Source organism: Bombina bombina, chromosome 9, assembly GCF_027579735.1.
Source record: "Bombina bombina isolate aBomBom1 chromosome 9, aBomBom1.pri, whole genome shotgun sequence".
Lineage (NCBI taxonomy): Eukaryota > Metazoa > Chordata > Amphibia > Anura > Bombinatoridae > Bombina > Bombina bombina.
Window position 1 is genome coordinate 12,641,608 of NC_069507.1, and position 21,629 is coordinate 12,663,236.

Sequence of the window (21,629 nt, forward strand, 5' to 3'; positions counted from 1 at the left end):
TGGATTCATATACTGCTGCTGAACCCTGCCTGTCTGACTACTCTACCTTTTATACCCCTTAATTACTGGATTGATATACTGCTGCTGAACCCTGCCTGTCTGACTACTCTACTTATTAACCCCTGTTGTTCTGGACTGCTTTACTGTTGCCAAATCCTGCCTGCCTGACCATTCTAGTGGTGCACCCTCGGACTGCTTTACTGTTGCCAAATACTGCCTGCCTGACGATTCTAGTGGTGTGCCCTTGGACTGCTCTGCTGTTGCCACTAGGGACTGTCCTGGCTGTGGTGAGTGCCGCCTTCCTCATCTTACTAACTTTCTCTGCTCTGGGATATTCCCTATCTTTCCGGCTCAACGCTGGGATTACAAGACTACTGGCTGAGTTCGGTCTGATAGAGGAGTATCCCACGAGCATTACAGATACAGACTCTATGATCATGTTGTTACAAACTCTCCATGTTAACAAGCAGGGAACTGGACTTACTATCTGTGAACTTTATAGAATAACATAAAAACAGTGAAGCAGCGAGTTATGGCCATTTCCTCTATAGATATAGTTACCTGTAACATCAGCTATTAGAGAGTTCGATAAACTGTATGTTATTTTGTACTGCAAGTTATCCTCTAGACCAGTGTTTTTCAACTAGTGTGCCCTGAGAGATCCTCAGGTGTGCCACGGCAGACTGACAACAGTGTGACATATTTTTTACTCCCAGTGCAGGGGTAGTCTGTAGGAGGCATGGCATAACAGCACAATACATACAGTATGTGTGTGTTTGTGTGTATGTGTATATATATATGCTGTATTAGGCTACAATGTGTGATTTTTTTTAAATTTTGGGATGGTGGTGTGCCACAGGATTTGTTAATGTAAAAAAGTGTGCCACGGCAATAAAAAGGTTAAAAATCACTGCTCTAGACAATATGTGATGTAGTTACTTAGCTTACAAATGATTTATTTACTGATATGCTGTGTCTGTCCTGATATATCTTTGTTTTCCCCCAGACTACCGTGGTTAGCTCTGCAGTAAGTACTTCTTATGCATCACACACTGTGACCCTAAAACACACTGATGGACAACAGTGACCCCTGACTCTATAAAAGAATCACTTATATTGAACCACCAGACAAACTCATTACATTCTCTATGTGAGGATTAGAGAGTGGGGCAGTGAACGGATAATAGAGGTGTTTTGTGGGATAAAATGGAAAATTTGTGTTTTTTATTGGGGTGGGAAATTATTTCAGGGCAGGTAGCTGGTAACTGCAAAGAAAGAATATCAGATGTTTATACGCAAATTCACACGCACATAAACACGCACACACACATATCACTCTGCCAGTCTCCCATACTGTGCTACAATTTGCATATATGTCCCGCCACACGTAACAATGTACTATAATATACACACAGATACAGTATATGTATATATCAGCTGCCAGTCTCCCATACTGTGCTAGAATTTGCATATATGTGCCGCCACACGTAACAATGTACTATAATATACACACACATACAGTATATGTATATATCACTCTGCCAGTCTCCCATACTGTGCTAGAATTTGCATATATGTGCCACCACACGTAACAATGTACTATAATATATACACACATACAGTATATGTATATATCAGCTGCCAGTCTCCCATACTGTGCTAGAATTTGCATATATGTCCCGCCACACGTAACAATGTACTATAATATATACACACATACAGTATATGTATATATCACTCTGCCAGTCTCCCATACTGTGCTATAATTTGCATATATGTGCCGCCACACGTAACAATGTACTATAATATACACACACATACAGTATATGTATATATCAGCTGCCAGTCTCCCATACTGTGCTATAATTTGCATATATGTGCCGCCACACGTAACAATGTACTATAATATATACACACACACACATACAGTATATGTATATATCAGCTGCCAGTCTCCCATACTGTGCTAGAATTTGCATATATGTCCCGCCACACGTAACAATGTACTATAATATATACACACATACAGTATATGTATATATCACTCTGCCAGTCTCCCATACTGTGCTATAATTTGCATATATGTGCCGCCACACGTAACAATGTACTATAATATACACACACATACAGTATATGTATATATCAGCTGCCAGTCTCCCATACTGTGCTATAATTTGCATATATGTGCCGCCACACGTAACAATGTACTATAATATATACACACACACACATACAGTATATGTATATATCAGCTGCCAGTCTCCCATACTGTGCTATAATTTGCATATATGTCCCGCCACACGTAACAATGTACTATAATATACACACACACACACACATACAGTATATGTATATATCAGCTGCCAGTCTCCCATACTGTGCGAGAATTTGCATATATGTGCCGCCACCCGTAGCAATGTACTATAATATATACACACACACACATACAGTATAGGTATATATCACTCTGCCAGTCTCCCATAGTGTGCTATAATTTGCATATATGTGACGCCACACGTAACAATGTACTATAATATACATACAGGTATATATGTGTAAATATATATATATGTCATATTTATGCTGTGTGTACTTATGTTCCTGCAGTTTATACATGTGTTCATAGTATGCCTGCCTTTGTGCCTGCTGTGCCAACATGTGTGCCTATAATTGTATCTGCTGTGCCTTCATGTGTGCCTATGTGTACCTGCTGTGCCTACATTTGTGCCTGCTGTACCAACATGTGTGTACTGTGCCAACATGTTCCTGCTGTGCCTACCTGTGTACCTGCTGCTGTGCCTACCTGTGTACCTGCTGTGCCTACATGTGCACCTGCTGTGCCTACATGTGCACCTGCTGTGCCTACTTGTGTACCTGCTGTGCCTACTTGTGTACCTGCTGTGCCTACCTGTGTACCTGCTGTGCCTACCTGTGTACCTGCTGTGCCTACCTGTGTACCTGCTGTGCATACATGTGCACCTGTTGTGCCTACCTGTGTACCTGCTGTGCCTACATGTGTACCTGCTGTGCATACATTTGTACCTGCTGTGCCTACCTGTGTACCTGCTGTGCCTACATGTGTTCCTGCTGTGCCTACATGTGTTCCTGCTGTGCCTACATGAGTTCCTGTTGTGCCTACATGGGTTCCTGCTGTGCCTACATGGGTTCCTGCTGTGCCTACCTGTGTACCTACAGTGCCTACATTTGTTCCTACTGTGCTTACCTGTGTATCTGATGCATCTACCTGTGTACCTGCTGTGCCTACATGTGTTCCTGATGTGCCTACTTGTGTGCCTGCTGTGCCTACTTGTGTGCCTGCTGTACCTACCTGTGTACCTGCTGTGCCTACATGTGTGCCTGCTGTACCTACCTGTGTACCTGCTGTGTCTACATGTGTCCCTTCTGTGCCTACATGTGTCCCTGCTGTGCCTACATGTGTACCTGCTGTGCCTACATGTGTACCTGCTGTGCCTACCTGTGTACCTGTTGTGCCTACCTGTGTACCTGCTGTGCCTACATATGTTCCTGCTGTGCCTACTTGTGTACCTGCTGTGCCTACATGTGTTCCTGCTGTGCCTACATGTGTACCTGCTGTGCCTACATGTGTACCTGCTGTGCCTTCATGTGTTCCTGCTGTGCTTACATGTGTACCTGATGTGCCTACATGTGTACCTGCTGTGCCTACATGTGTGCCTGATGTGCCTACCTGTGTACCTGCTGTGCCTACATGTGTACCTGCTGTGCCTACCTGTGTACCACCTGCTGTGCCTACATGTGCACCTGCTGTGCCTACATGTGCACCTGCTGTGCCTACATGTGCACCTGCTGTGCCTACATGTACCTGCTGTGCCTACTTGTGTACCTGCTGTGCCTACCTGTGTACCTTCTGTGCCTACCTGTGTACCTGCTGTGCCTACCTGTGTACCTGCTGTGCATACATTTGTAACTGCTGTGCCTACTTGTGTCCCTGCTGTGCCTACATGTGTCCCTGCTGTGCCTACATGTGTACCTGCTGTGCCTACCTGTGTACCTGTTGTGCCTACCTGTGTACCTGCTGTGCCTACACATGTTCCTGCTGTGCCTACTTGTGTTCCTGCTGTGCCTACATGTGTACCTGCTGTGCCTACATGTGTACCTGCTGTGCCTTCATGTGTTCCTGCTGTGCTTACATGTGTACCTGATGTGCCTACATGTGTACCTGCTGTGCCTACATGTGTGCCTGCTGTGCCTACCTGTGTACCTGCTGTGCCTACATGTGTACCTGCTGTGCCTACATGTGTACCTGCTGTGCCTACATGTTCCCGCTGTGCATACATTTGTACCTGCTGTGCCTACTTGTGTACCTGCTGTGCCTACATGTTCCCGCTGTGCATACATTTGTACCTGCTGTGCCTACTTGTGTACCTGCTGTGCCTACATGTTCCTGCTGTGCATACATTTGTACCTGCTGTGCCTAATTGTGTACCTGCTGTGCATACATGTGCACCTGCTGTGCCTACCTGTGTACCTGCTGTGCCTACATGTGTTCCTGCTGTGCTTACATGTGTGCCTGCTGTGTCTACTTGTGTGCCTGCTGTGCCTACTTGTGTGCCTGCTGTGCCTACATGTGTACCTGCTGTGCCTACATCTGTACCTAATGTGCCTGCCTTTGTGTCTGCTGTGCCTACATCTGTACCTACTTGTGTGCCTGCTGTGCCTGCATGTGTGCCTGCTGTGCCTACATCTGTACCTGATGTGCATGCCTTTGTGTTTGCTGTGCTTACTTGTGTGCCTGTTGTGCCTACATGTGTCCCTGCTGTGCCTACATGTGTACCTGCTGTGCCTACCTGTGTACCTGCTGTGCCTACCTGTGTACCTGCTGTGCCTACATGTGTACCTGCTGTGCCTACATGTGTACCTGTTGTGCCTACATGTGTACCTGCTGTGCCTTCATGTGTTCCTGCTGTGCTTACATGTGTACCTGATGTGCCTACATGTGTACCTGCTGTGCCTACATGTGTGCCTGATGTGCCTACCTGTGTACCTGCTGTGCCTACATGTGTACCTGCTGTGCCTACATGTGTACCTGCTGTGCCTACATGTTCCCGCTGTGCATACATTTGTACCTGCTGTGCCTACTTGTGTACCTGCTGTGCCTACATGTTCCCGCTGTGCATACATTTGTACCTGCTGTGCCTACTTGTGTACCTGCTGTGCCTACATGTTCCTGCTGTGCATACATTTGTACCTGCTGTGCCTAATTGTGTAACTGCTGTGCCTACATGTGTTCCTGCTGTGCTTACATGTGTGCCTGCTGTGCCTACTTTTGTGCCTGCTGTGCCTACATGTGTACCTGCTGTGCCTACATCTGTACCTAATGTGCCTGCCTTTGTGTCTGCTGTGCCTACATCTGTACCTACTTGTGTGCCTGCTGTGCCTGCATGTGTGCCTGCTGTGCCTACATCTGTACCTGATGTGCATGCCTTTGTGTCTGCTGTGCTTACTTGTGTGCCTGTTGTGCCTACATGTGTGCCTGATGTGCCTACTTGTGTGCCTCCTGTGTCTACCTGTGTACCTGCTGTGCCTACATGTGTTCCTGCTGTGCCTGCCTGTGTCCCTGCTGTGCCTACCTGTGTCCTTGCTGTGCCTACCTGTGTCCCTGCTGTGCCTACCTGAGTACCTGCTGTGCCTACCTGTGTACCTGCTGTGCCTACATGTGTTCCTGCTGTGCCTACCTGTGTACCTACAGTGCCTACATGTGTTCCTACTGTGCCTACATATGTTCCTGCTGTGCCTACCTGTGTTACTGCTGTGCCTACATGTGTACCTGATGTGCCTACTTGTGTGCCTGCTGTACCTACTTGTGTGCCTGCTGTGCCTACATGTGTACCTGCTGTGCCTACATCTGTACCTGATGTTCCTGCCTTTGTGTCTGCTGTGCCTACATCTGTACCTGCTGTGCCTACTTGTGTGCCTGCTGTGCCTACATCTGTACCTGATGTTCCTGCCTTTGTGTCTGCTGTGCCTACATCTGTACCTGCTGTGCCTACTTGTGTGCCTGATGTGCCTACTTGTGTGCCTGCTGTGCCTACATGTGTACCTGCTGTGTCTACATTTGTACCCAATGCGCCTGCCTTTGTGTCTGCTGTGGCCTACTTGTGTGCCTGCTGTGCCTACATGTGTTCCTGCTGTGCCTACATGTGTACCTGCTGTGCCTACCTGTGTACCTGCTGTGCCTACATGTGTTCCTACATGTGTTCCTACTGTGCCTACATGTGTTCCTGTTGTGCCTACCTGTGTACCAGCTGTGTCTACTTGTGTGCCTGCTGTGTCTACATCTGTACCTGATGTGCCTACTTGTGTGCCTGCTGTGACTACTTGTGTGCCTGCTGTGCCTACACATGTGTCTGATGTGCCTACACATGTGTCTGATGTGCCTACACATGTGTCTGATGTGCCTACATCTGTACCTGATGTGCCTACATGTGTACCTGATGTGCCTACATGTGTGCATACTGTGCCTACATGTGTGCATACTGTGCCTACATGTGTGCATACTGTGCCTACATGTGTGCCTGATGTGCCTACTTGTGTGCCTGATGTGCCTACTTGTGTGCCTGCTGTGCCTACATGTGTGCCTGATGTGCCTGCGTGTGTGCCTGATGTGCCTACTTGTGTGCCTTCTGTGCCTAAATGTGTGCCTGTTGTGCTTACATGTGTGCCTGCTGTGTCTACTTGTGTGCCTGCTGTGCCTACATGTGTGCCTGCTGTGCCTACATCTGTGCCTACATGTGTGCCTGCTGTGCCTACATCTGTACCTAATGTGCCTGCCTTTGTGTCTGCTGTGCCTACATCTGTACCTGTTGTGCCTACTTGTGTGCCTGCTGTGGCTACATGTGTGCCTGGTGTGCCTACTTGTGTGCCTGCTGTGCCTACATCTGTACCTGATGTGCAGCCTTTGTGTCTGCTGTGCCTACATCTGTACCGAATGTGCCTGCCTTTGTGCCTGCTGTGCCTACATCTGTACCTGCTGTGCCTACTTGTGTGCCTGCTGTGCCTACATGTGTGCCTTCTGTGCCTACCTTTGTGTCTGCTGTGCTACATGTGTATATGATGTGCCTACGTGTGTGCCTTTTGTGCTTACATGTATACCTGCTGTGTCTACTTGTGTACTTGCTCTGTCTACCTTTGTGTCTACTGTGCTACATGTTGTCATGCTTTGCCTATTTGTGTAACTGATATGTACCTTCGGTGCCTACATATGTACCTGCTGTGCCTACATGTGTACCTGCTGTGCCTACTTGTGTACCTGCTGTGATTAAACATGTGTACCTGCTGTGCCTACATATTTACCTGCTGTGCCTACATGTGTACCTGCTGTGATTAAACATGTGTACCTGCTTTGCCTACATATGTACCTGCTTTGCCTACATGTGTACCTGCTGTGCCTACTTGTTTACCTGCTGTGCCTACTTGTGTACCTGCTGTGCCTACATGTGTACCTGCTGTGCCTACCTGTGTACCTGCTGTGCCTTCATGTGTTCCTGCTGTGCCTTCATGTGTTCCTGCCGTGCCTACATGTGTATCTGCCGTGCCTACATGTGTACCTGCTGTGCCTACTTGTGTACCTGCTGTGCCTACCTGTGTACCTGCTGTGCCTACCTGTGTACCTGCTGTGCCTACATGTGTACCTACTGTGCCTACCTGTGTACCTGCTGTGCCTACTTGTGTACCTGCTGTGCCTACATGTGTACCTGCTGTGCCTACTTGTTTACCTGTTGTGCCTACTTGTGTACCTGCTGTGCCTACATGTGTACCTGATGTGCCTACTTGTGTGCCTGCTGTACCTACTTGTGTGCCTGCTGTGCCTACATGTGTACCTGCTGTGCCTACATCTGTACCTGATGTTCCTGCCTTTGTGTCTGCTGTGCCTACATCTGTACCTGCTGTGCCTACTTGTGTGCCTGCTGTGCTTACATCTGTACCTGATGTTCCTGCCTTTGTGTCTGCTGTGCCTACATCTGTACCTGCTGTGCCTACTTGTGTGCCTGATGTGCCTACTTGTGTGCCTGCTGTGCCTACATGTGTACCTGCTGTGTCTACATTTGTACCCAATGCGCCTGCCTTTGTGTCTGCTGTGCCTACATCTGTACCTGCTGTGCCTACTTGTGTACCTGCTGTGCCTACATGTGTACCTGCTGTGCCTACTTGTTTACCTGTTGTGCCTACTTGTGTACCTGCTGTGCCTACATGTGTACCTGATGTGCCTACTTGTGTGCCTGCTGTACCTACTTGTGTGCCTGCTGTGCCTACATGTGTACCTGCTGTGCCTACATCTGTACCTGATGTTCCTGCCTTTGTGTCTGCTGTGCCTACATCTGTACCTGCTGTGCCTACTTGTGTGCCTGCTGTGCTTACATCTGTACCTGATGTTCCTGCCTTTGTACCTGCTGTGCCTACTTGTGTGCCTGATGTGCCTACTTGTGTGCCTGCTGTGCCTACATGTGTTCCTGCTGTGCCTACATGTGTACCTGCTGTGCCTACCTGTGTACCTACAGTGCCTACATGTGTTCCTACTGTGCCTACATGTGTTCCTGCTGTGCCTACCTGTGTACCAGCTGTGTCTACTTGTGTGCCTGCTGTGTCTACATCTGTACCTGATGTGCCTACTTGTGTGCCTGTTGTGCCTACTTGTGTGCCTGCTGTGCCTACACATGTGTCTGATGTGCCTACACATGTGTCTGATGTGCCTACATATGTACCTGCTGTGCCTACATCTGTACCTGATGTGCCTACATGTGTACCTGATGTGCCTACATGTGTGCATACTGTGCCTACATGTGTGCATACTGTGCCTACATGTGTTTCTGATGTGCCTACTTGTGTGCCTGATGTGCCTACTTGTGTGCCTGATGTGCATGCGTGTGTGCCTGATGTGCCTACTTGTGTTCCTTCTGTGCCTAAATGTGTGCCTGTTGTGCTTACATGTGTGCCTGCTGTGTCTACTTGTGTGCCTGCTGTGCCTACATGTGTGCCTGATGCGCCTACATCTGTGCCTACATGTGTGCCTGCTGTGCCTACATCTGTACCTAATGTGCCTGCCTTTATGTCTGCTGTGCCTACATCTGTACCTGTTGTGCCTACTTGTGTGCCTGCTGTGGCTACATGTGTGCCTGGTGTGCCTACTTGTGTGCCTGCTGTGCCTACATCTGTACCTGATGTGCAGCCTTTGTGTCTGCTGTGCCTACATCTGTACCTAATGTGCCTGCCTTTGTGCCTGCTGTGCCTACATCTGTACCTGCTGTGCCTACTTGTGTGCCTGCTGTGCCTACATGTGTGCCTTCTGTGCCTACCTTTGTGTCTGCTGTGCTACATGTGTATATGATGTGCCTACGTGTGTGCCTTTTGTGCTTACATGTATACCTGCTGTGTCTACTTGTGTACTTGCTCTGTCTACCTTTGTGTCTACTGTGCTACATGTTGTCATGCTGTGCCTATTTGTGTAACTGATATGTACCTTCGGTGCCTACATATGTACCTGCTGTGCCTACATGTGTACCTGCTGTGCCTACTTGTGTACCTGCTGTGATTAAACATGTGTACCTGCTGTGCCTACATATGTACCTGCTGTGCCTACATGTGTACCTGCTGTGATTAAACATGTGTACCTGCTTTGCCTACATATGTACCTGCTGTGCCTACATGTGTGCCTGCTGTGTCTACATGTGTACTTGTTGTGCCTACTTGTGTACCTGCTGTGCCTACATGTGTACCTGCTGTGCCTACTTGTGTACCTGCTGTGCCTACATGTGTACCTGCTGTGCCTACATGTGTGCCTGATGTGCCTACCTGTGTACCTGCTGTGCCTACTTGTGTACCTGCTGTGCCTACATGTCTACCTGCTGTGCCTACTTGTATACCTGCTGTGCCTACATATGTACCTGCTGTGCCTACATGTGTACCTGCTGTGCCTACATATGTACCTGCTGTGCCTACATATGTACCTGCTGTGCCTACTTGTGTACCTGCTGTGCCTACATGTGTACCTGCTGTGCCTACTTGTATACCTGCTGTGCCTACATATGTACCTGCTGTGCCTACATGTGTACCTGCTGTGCCTACATATGTACTTGCTGTGCCTACATATGTACCTGATGTGCCTACATGTGTACCTGCTGTGCCTACATATGTACCTGCTGTGCCTACTTGTGTACCTGCTGTGCCTACATGTGTACCTGCTGTGCCTACATATGTACCTGCTGTGCGTACATGTGTACCTGCTGTGCCTACATATGTACCTGCTGTGCCTACATGTGTACCTGCTGTGCCTACTTGTGTACCTGCTGTGCCTACATGTGTACCTGCTGTGCCTACCTGTGTACCTGCTGTGCCTACTTGTGTACCTACTGTGCCTACATGTGTACCTGCTGTGCCTACTTGTTTACCTGCTGTGCCTACTTGTGTACCTGCTGTGCCTACTTGTGTACCTGCTGTGCCTACCTGTGTTCCTGCTGTGCCTTCATGTGTTCCTGCTGTGCCTACATGTGTTCCTGCTGTGCCTACATGTGTATCTGCCGTGCCTACTTGTGTACCTGTGTGCCTACTTGTGTACCTGCTGTGCCTACCTGTGTACCTGCTGTGCCTACATGTGTACCTGCTGTGCCTACCTGTGTACCTGCTGTGCCTACTTGTGTACCTGCTGTGCCTACATGTGTACCTGCTGTGCCTACCTGTGTACCTGCTGTGCCTACTTGTGTACCTGCTGTGCCTACATGTGTACATGCTGTGCCTACTTGTTTACCTGCTGTGCCTACTTGTGTACCTGCTGTGCCTACATGTGTACCTGCTGTGCCTACCTGTGTACCTGCTGTGCCTACATATGTACCTGCTGTGCCTTCATGTGTTCCTGCTGTGCCTACATGTGTATCTGCCGTGCCTACATGTGTACCTGCCGTGCCTACATGTGTACCTGCTGTGACTACATGTGTACCTGCTGTGCCTACATGTGTACCTGCTGTGCCTACTTGTGTACCTGCTGTGCCTACTTGTGTACCTGCTGTGCCTACATGTGTACCTGCTGTGCCTACTTGTGTACCTGCTGTGCCTACATGTGTACCTGCTGTGCCTACTTGTGTACCTGCTGTGCCTACTTGTGTACCTGCTGTGCCTACATGTGTACCTGCTGTGCCTACTTGTGTACCTGCTGTGCCTACATGTGTACCTGCCGTGCCTACATGTGTACCTGCTGTGCCTACATGTGTACCTGCTGTGCCTACTTGTGTACCTGCTGTGCCTACTTGTGTACCTGCTGTGCCTACATAAGCTTTCTATCTGATACAGACTCTATGATCATGTTGTTACAAACTCTCCATGTTAACAAGCAGGGAACTGGACTTACTATCTGTGAACTTTATAGAATAACATAAAAACAGTGAAGCAGCGAGTTATGGCCATTTCCTCTATAGATATAGTTACCTGTAACATCAGCTATTAGAGAGTTCGATAAACTGTATGTTATTTTGTACTGCAAGTTATCCTCTAGACCAGTGTTTTTCAACCAGTGTGCCGTGGCACACTAGTGTGCCCTGAGAGATCCTCAGGTGTGCCACGGCAGACTGACAACAGTGTGACATATTTTTTACTCCCAGTGCAGGGGTAGTCTGTAGGAGGCATGGCATAACAGCACAATACATACAGTATGTGTGTGTTTGTGTGTATATATATATATATATGCTGTATTAGGCTACTACATACAGTATGTGTGTGTTTGTGTGTATATATATATATATATATGCTGTATTAGGCTACTACATACAGTATGTGTGTGTTTGTGTGTATGTGTATATATATATGCTGTATTAGGCTACAATGTGTGATTTTTTTTAAATTTTGGGATGGTGGTGTGCCACAGGATTTGTTAATGTAAAAAAGTGTGCCACGGCAATAAAAAGGTTAAAAATCACTGCTCTAGACAATATGTGATGTAGTTACTTAGCTTACAAATGATTTATTTACTGATATGCTGTGTCTGTCCTGATATATCTTTGTTTTCCCCCAGACTACCGTGGTTAGCTCTGCAGTAAGTACTTCTTATGCATCACACACTGTGACCCTAAAACACACTGATGGACAACAGTGACCCCTGACTCTATAAAAGAATCACTTATATTGAACCACCAGACAAACTCATTACATTCTCTATGTGAGGATTAGAGAGTGGGGCAGTGAACGGATAATAGAGGTGTTTTGTGGGATAAAATGGAAAATTTGTGTTTTTTATTGGGGTGGGAAATTATTTCAGGGCAGGTAGCTGGTAACTGCAAAGAAAGAATAGCAGATGTTTATACGCAAATTCACACGCACATAAACACGCACACACACATATCACTCTGCCAGTCTCCCATACTGTGCTAGAATTTGCATATATGTCCCGCCACACGTAACAATGTACTATAATATATACACACATACAGTATATGTATATCTCACTCTGCCAGTCTCCCATACTGTGCTATAATTTGCATATATGTGCCGCCACACGTAACAATGTACTATAATATACACACACATACAGTATATGTATATATCAGCTGCCAGTCTCCCATACTGTGCTATAATTTGCATATATGTCCCACCACACGTAACAATGTACTATAATATACACACACATACAGTATATGTATATATCAGCTGCCAGTCTCCCATACTGTGCTATAATTTGCATATATGTCCCGCCACACGTAACAATGTACTATAATATACACACACACACACACATACAGTATATGTATATATCACTCTGCCAGTCTCCCATACTGTGCTAGAATTTGCATATATGTGCCGCCACACGTAACAATGTACTATAATATACACACACATACAGTATATGTATATATCAGCTGCCAGTCTCCCATACTGTGCTATAATTTGCATATATGTCCCACCACACGTAACAATGTACTATAATATACACACACATACAGTATATGTATATATCAGCTGCCAGTCTCCCATACTGTGCTAGAATTTGCATATATGTGCCGCCACACGTAACAATGTACTATAATATACACACACATACAGTATATGTATATATCAGCTGCCAGTCTCCCATACTGTGCTATAATTTGCATATATGTCCCACCACACGTAACAATGTACTATAATATATACACACACACATACATACAGTATATGTATATATCAGCTGCCAGTCTCCCATACTGTGCTATAATTTGCATATATGTGCCGCCACACGTAACAATGTACTATAATATATACACACATACAGTATATGTATATATCAGCTGCCAGTCTCCCATACTGTGCTAGAATTTGCATATATGTGCCGCCACACGTAACAATGTACTATAATATATACACACATACAGTATATGTATATATCACTCTGCCAGTCTCCCATACTGTGCTAGAATTTGCATATATGTGCCGCCACACGTAACAATGTACTATAATATACACACACATACAGTATATGTATTTATCATCTGCCAGTCTCCCATACTGTGCTACAATTTGCATATATGTCCTACCACACGTAACAATGTACTATAATATACACACACATACAGTATATGTATATATCACTCTGCCAGTCTCCCATACTGTGCTACAATTTGCATATATGTCCCGCCACACGTAACAATGTACTATAATATACACACACATACAGTATATGTATATATCACTCTGCCAGTCTCCCATACTGTGCTATAATTTGCATATATGTGCCGCCACACGTAACAATGTACTATAATATATACACACACACACATACAGTATATGTATATATCAGCTGCCAGTCTCCCATACTGTGCTATAATTTGCATATATGTGCCGCCACACGTAACAATGTACTATAATATACACACACATACAGTATATGTATATATCACTCTGCCAGTCTCCCATACTGTGCTAGAATTTGCATATATGTGCCGCCACACGTAACAATGTACTATAATATACACACACATACAGTATATGTATATATCACTCTGCCAGTCTCCCATACTGTGCTATAATTTGCATATATGTGCCGCCACACGTAACAATGTACTATAATATATACACACACACACATACAGTATATGTATATATCAGCTGCCAGTCTCCCATACTGTGCTAGAATTTGCATATATGTCCCGCCACACGTAACAATGTACTATAATATATACACACATACAGTATATGTATATATCACTCTGCCAGTCTCCCATACTGTGCTATAATTTGCATATATGTGCCGCCACACGTAACAATGTACTATAATATATACACACACACACATACAGTATATGTATATATCAGCTGCCAGTCTCCCATACTGTGCTACAATTTGCATATATGTCCCGCCACACGTAACAATGTACTATAATATACACACACATACAGTATATGTATATATCACTCTGCCAGTCTCCCATACTGTGCTAGAATTTGCATATATGTGCCGCCACACGTAACAATGTACTATAATATACACACACATACAGTATATGTATATATCAGCTGCCAGTCTCCCATACTGTGCTATAATTTGGGATGGTGGTGTGCCACAGAATTTGTTAATGTAAAAAAGTGTGCCACGGCAATAAAAAGGTTAAAAATCACTGCTCTAGACAATATGTGATGTAGTTACTTAGCTTACAAATGATTTATTTACTGATATGCTGTGTCTGTCCTGATATATCTTTGTTTTCCCCCAGACTACCGTGGTTAGCTCTGCAGTAAGTACTTCTTATGCATCACACACTGTGACCCTAAAACACACTGATGGACAACAGTGACCCCTGACTCTATAAAAGAATCACTTATATTGAACCACCAGACAAACTCATTACATTCTCTATGTGAGGATTAGAGAGTGGGGCAGTGAACGGATAATAGAGGTGTTTTGTGGGATAAAATGGAAAATTTGTGTTTTTTATTGGGGTGGGAAATTATTTCAGGGCAGGTAGCTGGTAACTGCAAAGAAAGAATAGCAGATGTTTATACGCAAATTCACACGCACATAAACACGCACACACACATATCACTCTGCCAGTCTCCCATACTGTGCTACAATTTGCATATATGTCCCGCCACACGTAACAATGTACTATAATATATACACACACATATGTATTTATCATCTGCCAGTCTCCCATACTGTGCTAGAATTTGCATATATGTCCCACCACACGTAACAATGTACTATAATATACACACACACACATACAGTATATGTATATATCAGCTGCCAGTCTCCCATACTGTGCTATAATTTGCATATATGTCCCGCCACACGTAACAATGTACTATAATATATACACACACACACATACAGTATATGTATATATCAGCTGCCAGTCTCCCATACTGTGCTATAATTTGCATATATGTGCCGCCACACGTAACAATGTACTATAATATATACACACACACACATACAGTATATGTATATATCACTCTGCCAGTCTCCCATACTGTGCTATAATTTGCATATATGTCCCACCACACGTAACAATGTACTATAATATACACACACATACAGTATATGTATATATCACTCTGCCAGTCTCCCATACTGTGCTACAATTTGCATATATGTCCCGCCACACGTAACAATGTACTATAATATACACACACATACAGTATATGTATATATCACTCTGCCAGTCTCCCATACTGTGCTATAATTTGCATATATGTGCCGCCACACGTAACAATGTACTATAATATATACACACACACACATACAGTATATGTATATATCAGCTGCCAGTCTCCCATACTGTGCTATAATTTGCATATATGTGCCGCCACACGTAACAATGTACTATAATATATACACACACACACATACAGTATATGTATATATCACTCTGCCAGTCTCCCATACTGTGCTAGAATTTGCATATATGTGCCGCCACACGTAACAATGTACTATAATATATACACACACACACATACAGTATATGTATATATCAGCTGCCAGTCTCCCATACTGTGCTAGAATTTGCATATATGTCCCGCCACACGTAACAATGTACTATAATATATACACACATACAGTATATGTATATATCACTCTGCCAGTCTCCCATACTGTGCTATAATTTGCATATATGTGCCGCCACACGTAACAATGTACTATAATATATACACACACACACATACAGTATATGTATATATCAGCTGCCAGTCTCCCATACTGTGCTACAATTTGCATATATGTCCCGCCACACGTAACAATGTACTATAATATACACACACATACAGTATATGTATATATCACTCTGCCAGTCTCCCATACTGTGCTAGAATTTGCATATATGTGCCGCCACACGTAACAATGTACTATAATATACACACACATACAGTATATGTATATATCAGCTGCCAGTCTCCCATACTGTGCTATAATTTGCATATATGTGCCGCCACACGTAACAATGTACTATAATATATACACACACACACATACAGTATATGTATATATCAGCTGCCAGTCTCCCATACTGTGCTATAATTTGCATATATGTGCCGCCACACGTAACAATGTACTATAATATATACACACACACATACAGTATATGTATATATCAGCTGCCAGTCTCCCATACTGTGCTATAATTTGCATATATGTGCCGCCACACGTAACAATGTACTATAATATACACACACACACACACATACAGTATATGTATATATCAGCTGCCAGTCTCCCATACTGTGCTATAATTTGCATATATGTGCCGCCACACGTAACAATGTACTATAATATATACACACATATAGTATATGTATATATCAGCTGCCAGTCTCCAATACTGTGCTATAATTTGCATATATGTGCCGCCACACGTAACATTGTACTATAATATATACACACATACAGTATATGTATATATCATCTGCCAGTCTCCCATACTGTGCTATAATTTGCATATATGTGCCACCACACGTAACAATGTACTATAATATACACACACACACATATATATATCAGCTGCCAGTCTCCCATACTGTGCTATAATTTGCATATATGTGCCGCCACACGTAGCAATGTACTATAATATATACACACACACACACATACAGTATATGTATATATCAGCTGCCAGTCTCCCATACTGTGCTATAATTTGCATATATGTGACGCCACATGTAATAATGTACTATAATATATACACACATACAGTATATGTATATATCAGCTGCCAGTCTCCCATACTGTGCTATAATTTGCATATATGTGCCGCCACATGTAACAATGTACTATAATATATACACACACACACACACACACACATACAGTATATGTATATATCAGCTGCCAGTCTCCCATACTGTGTTATAATTTGCATATATGTGCCGCCACACGTAACAATGTACTATAAATATACACACACACATATACACCCTGTTCCAAATTATTATGCAAATTCTATTTCAGTGTCACAAAGATTAAATATTTTTTTTTCAGTTTAACTCATGGATGGCATTGTGTCTCAGGGCTCTTTTGATCACTGAAAACAATCTCAGACACCTGTGATAATTAGATTGCTAGGTGAGCCCAATTAAAGGAAAAACTACTAAAGGAGGGTGTCCCACATTATTAAGCAGAGCACCATTTTCAAACAATATGGGGAAGAAAAAGGATGTCTCTGCTGTCTAAAAGAGTGAAATAGTTCAATGCCTTGGACGAGGTATGAAAACATTAGATATTTCATGAAAACTTAAGCGTGATCATCGCACTATTAAGAGATTTGTGGCTGATTCAGAGGACAGACGGGTTCGTGCAGATAAAGGCACATCAAGGAAGATTTCTGCCAGATCCATGCATCGGATCAAGAGAGCAGCTGCTAAAATACCATTACATAGCAGCAAACAGATATTTGAAGCTGCTGGTGCCTCTGGAGTTCCACGGACATCAAGGTGTAGTGTCCTCCAGAGTTTTGCAACTGTGCATAAACCTTCCATTCGGCCACCACTAACCAATGCTCACTAGCAGAAATGGCTTCATTGGGCTGAAAAATACATGAAGACTAATTTTCAAACAGTCCTGTTCCCTGATGAGTGTCGTGCAACCCTGGATGGTCCAGATGGATGGAGTAGTGGATGGTTGGTGGACGTCCACCCTTTTCCAACAAGGCTGCAACGTCAGCAAGGCGGTGATGGAGTCATGTTTTGGGCCGGAATCATGGGAAGAGAGCTGGTCGGCCCCTTTAGGGTCCCCGAAGGTGTAAAGATGACCTCTGCAAAGTATGTGGAGTTCCTGACTGACCACTTCCTTCCCTGGTACAGAAGGAAGAACTATGCTTTTCATAATAAAATCATCTTTATGCATGACAATGCACCATCTCATGCTGCAAAGAATACCTCTGCATCAATAGCTGCTATGGGGATAAAAGGAGAGAAAGTCATGGTGTGGCCTCCATCCTCCCCTGACCTCAATCCTATTGAGAACCTTTGGAGCATCCTCAAGCAAAAGATCTATGAGGGTGGGAGGCAGTTTACATCCAAACCGCAGCTCTGGGAGGCTATTCTGGCATCTTGCAAACAAATTCAAGCAGAAACTGTCCAAAAACTCACAAGTTCAATGGATGCAAGACTTGTGAAGCTGCTATCAAATAAGGGGTCCTATGTTAAAATGTAACGGGACCTGTTAAAATGTTTAAAAAGTTCAAATGTTGTTCAAAGTTTGATTGAAATAGCTTTTGATTTCAGTAAATATGCTGCAAACACAACAAATGACAATTTTCAGTTCTTTACAACCTATAAAGTGTTTTTAAACTTACTGTGCGTAATAATTTGGAACAGTGCATTGTAAGCTTTTTATTTTGTTATCATTAGGAGGTTTGTTCAATAAAATTTGAATTGTACTCTTAATAGTTGATAACATGAGAATTATGCTGACTGTTTTTAACTGCCAGGGTGCACTTTACAAACAAATAAGAATTCCCATCACAAAAAGGCACTCGCTGGTCTTCATAAAATATAGCATTTATTTAAATTCATCAATAAAAAGACATAACGTTTCGGTGTATCATTACACCTTTGTCAAATGTCAAAGTAGGATCCAAAAAAACGTATCCCCCAAAAAACACATAGCACAACATACCTTCACCCACCATATATACACATAAAAACGGCTTACTCCACCGTATCAGCCCATAGTGATATCACGACATTAACGTGACGCGTCACAGCCAATCGGCTGAGATATCGTTACCATAGTAACCTGTACACGGAAGTGTAATTATACATCAAGCTATAAGGGACATCGTTGTATAACCAATGGCAAAGAGTGCAACGCATCGACTAGTATACCACCTTAATAACAAAAGGCACAACACGATACACAGCTTCATATGGCCCTGTGGTATCTTTAGACCGTCACCATCACACATGTCGCTCATTGGTTCAGCGTAGACATCACGTCCCATTGCTAGGAGGATAATTACACTTGGTGTAGAAGGTATTTTAAAAACATATCTAATCAAAACTATATACATCCCATTGGAATAATACATAGGCACAGTAAAAATATTTATATTGTGTAAGGTAACCATAGTGGATTTTTAGACATAAACCATCTAAATGACACATCCCTCCCTTCACCAATTACTACCCCCTTCATGACACCAGGAGTATAGGTAGAAACCCGTGGGTACCCACTAGAACGAACATCCATGTGGATCCATATCAGGTATTTTCTTCCATCCAGCCAACTGGAATATAAAGCTGTACGAGTCCAGTCATTGGTTATTTAGTGTAAAATAGCCCAAAATCAAGGAAGGTGTTCAGTCCTCTTGGTATCAAAGTGTCCAAAGTATGTATCCATTTGGTTTCCATTTGTAGAAGCCTTTTGGCTCTATTACCCCCTCTAGCAAGTGGAGGAACATGGTCTATCTGCATTGATTTAAGACTTGATACGCCATGATTACACTTAGCAAAGTGGCGTGCCACCGATTGTTCCGAGTCCCCCTTGCTGAGGGCCTCGCGGATGGCACAACGATGGTTGGCCATCCTGTCCCTGAAGCTTTGATTAGTCTTTCCGATGTAGACCAGGGAACATGGGCAAATTAACATGTATATAACATATATAACATGTATAACGCTTATTGGTGTGGGGATGCTGGAATGTTTTCCCTCTCATCATGCTATTACATGTTGTACAACTTCCATATGTAAAGCAACCTTTACTGGAGGTTTTTAACCAGGTATCCTTATGATAACATCCAACTGGGTCGGTTTTCACCAATATATTTCTCAGGTTATCGGCCCTCTGGTGCACCATCCGTGGAGGCTTCATCTTATGGAATGGGAGTGATGGATCTGATTCAAGAAGAGTCCAATGCTGATGTACTGACTTCCTCAGCACCTCACACATGGGGGTATATGTGGTTACAAAGTTCAACTGTTGTATATCGTCATTGGATTTTTTATGTTCAATTTCCATTATAGATTCCAATAGCCTCTCTTTAGTACTTCAAACCATTGCACTATCATAACCTCTTCTTACTAGTTTCTTCTCCATTTCTGTGAGCTGCTCCATCATAGTGGGTACCTCACTGTTGTTGCGGATGACTCTTGTGAGTTTTGAAGTGACTATCCCCATCTTTTGGTGCTTGGGATGGAAGCTTCTGGCCTCCAATAAGGAGTTTTGGTCCGAAGGTTTCGTGTACAATGAAGTACCAAAGGAGCAACCATCACAGACATCAACCTTAAATATATTGAGATCTAAAAAATGTATCACAATCTCGCTGTACTCTAATTTAAATCATATGGGACAGTCCATTGAGTTCAAACATGACACCCACTGCTCCAATTCACTTGCACTAGCCACCCCACACCAAAAACACATCATCAATGTAACGTACATAGCATCTGATGTGGGGGTGAGCAAACAGTTTCATGGCCACTTGTTCATACCACGCATGTAAAGGTTAGCATATGAGGGTAAATAATAGTCCCTTTCGAACCTGAAAAAGTTCTTATCAAGACATAGAGTTAGCAGCTCACAAAGAAACTCAATAGGAGGTCCCTCATACAGGGGGTTCCCTGTCACCATGAATTTGACAGCCGCAACAACCCCCGTCATGGGGGATCGAGGTGTAAAGGCTGTCCACATCCATGGTAACAAGGATATCATTGGCCTGCAATCCCACATAACTCCTCAGAGATGTAATTAAACTGGGTGAGTCCTGTAAATACGCAGGAATACCCTTCACCACTGGCTGTAGGTGAAAATCTACATATATAGCCAGGCAGGTCTTCCAGGGGGATCCTTAAGAGTCTTATGCACCTTAGGCAATAGGTATAGTATGGGAGTTCTGGGATGGTCAGTAATTAGGAATTCAACCTCCTGTTCAGATAATAATCCATACTCATAACCCTATGTAGATATTCGTCAATCACTTTTTTGAAAACCACTGCGGGGTTTCCCTTGAATTTAGAATAAACGGTGGTATCTGAAAGTTGTCTTAAGGCCTCAGTTCTGTAGTTAGCATAATCCTGTATAACAAAAGATCCCCCCTTATACGCCGGACGGATAATTATGGTGTATCATTACTTAAAGCATTAATAGCCAGTCGCTCCTCTTTGTTTAAATTGGGGTAAGTGGTGAATGGTTTTGTGTT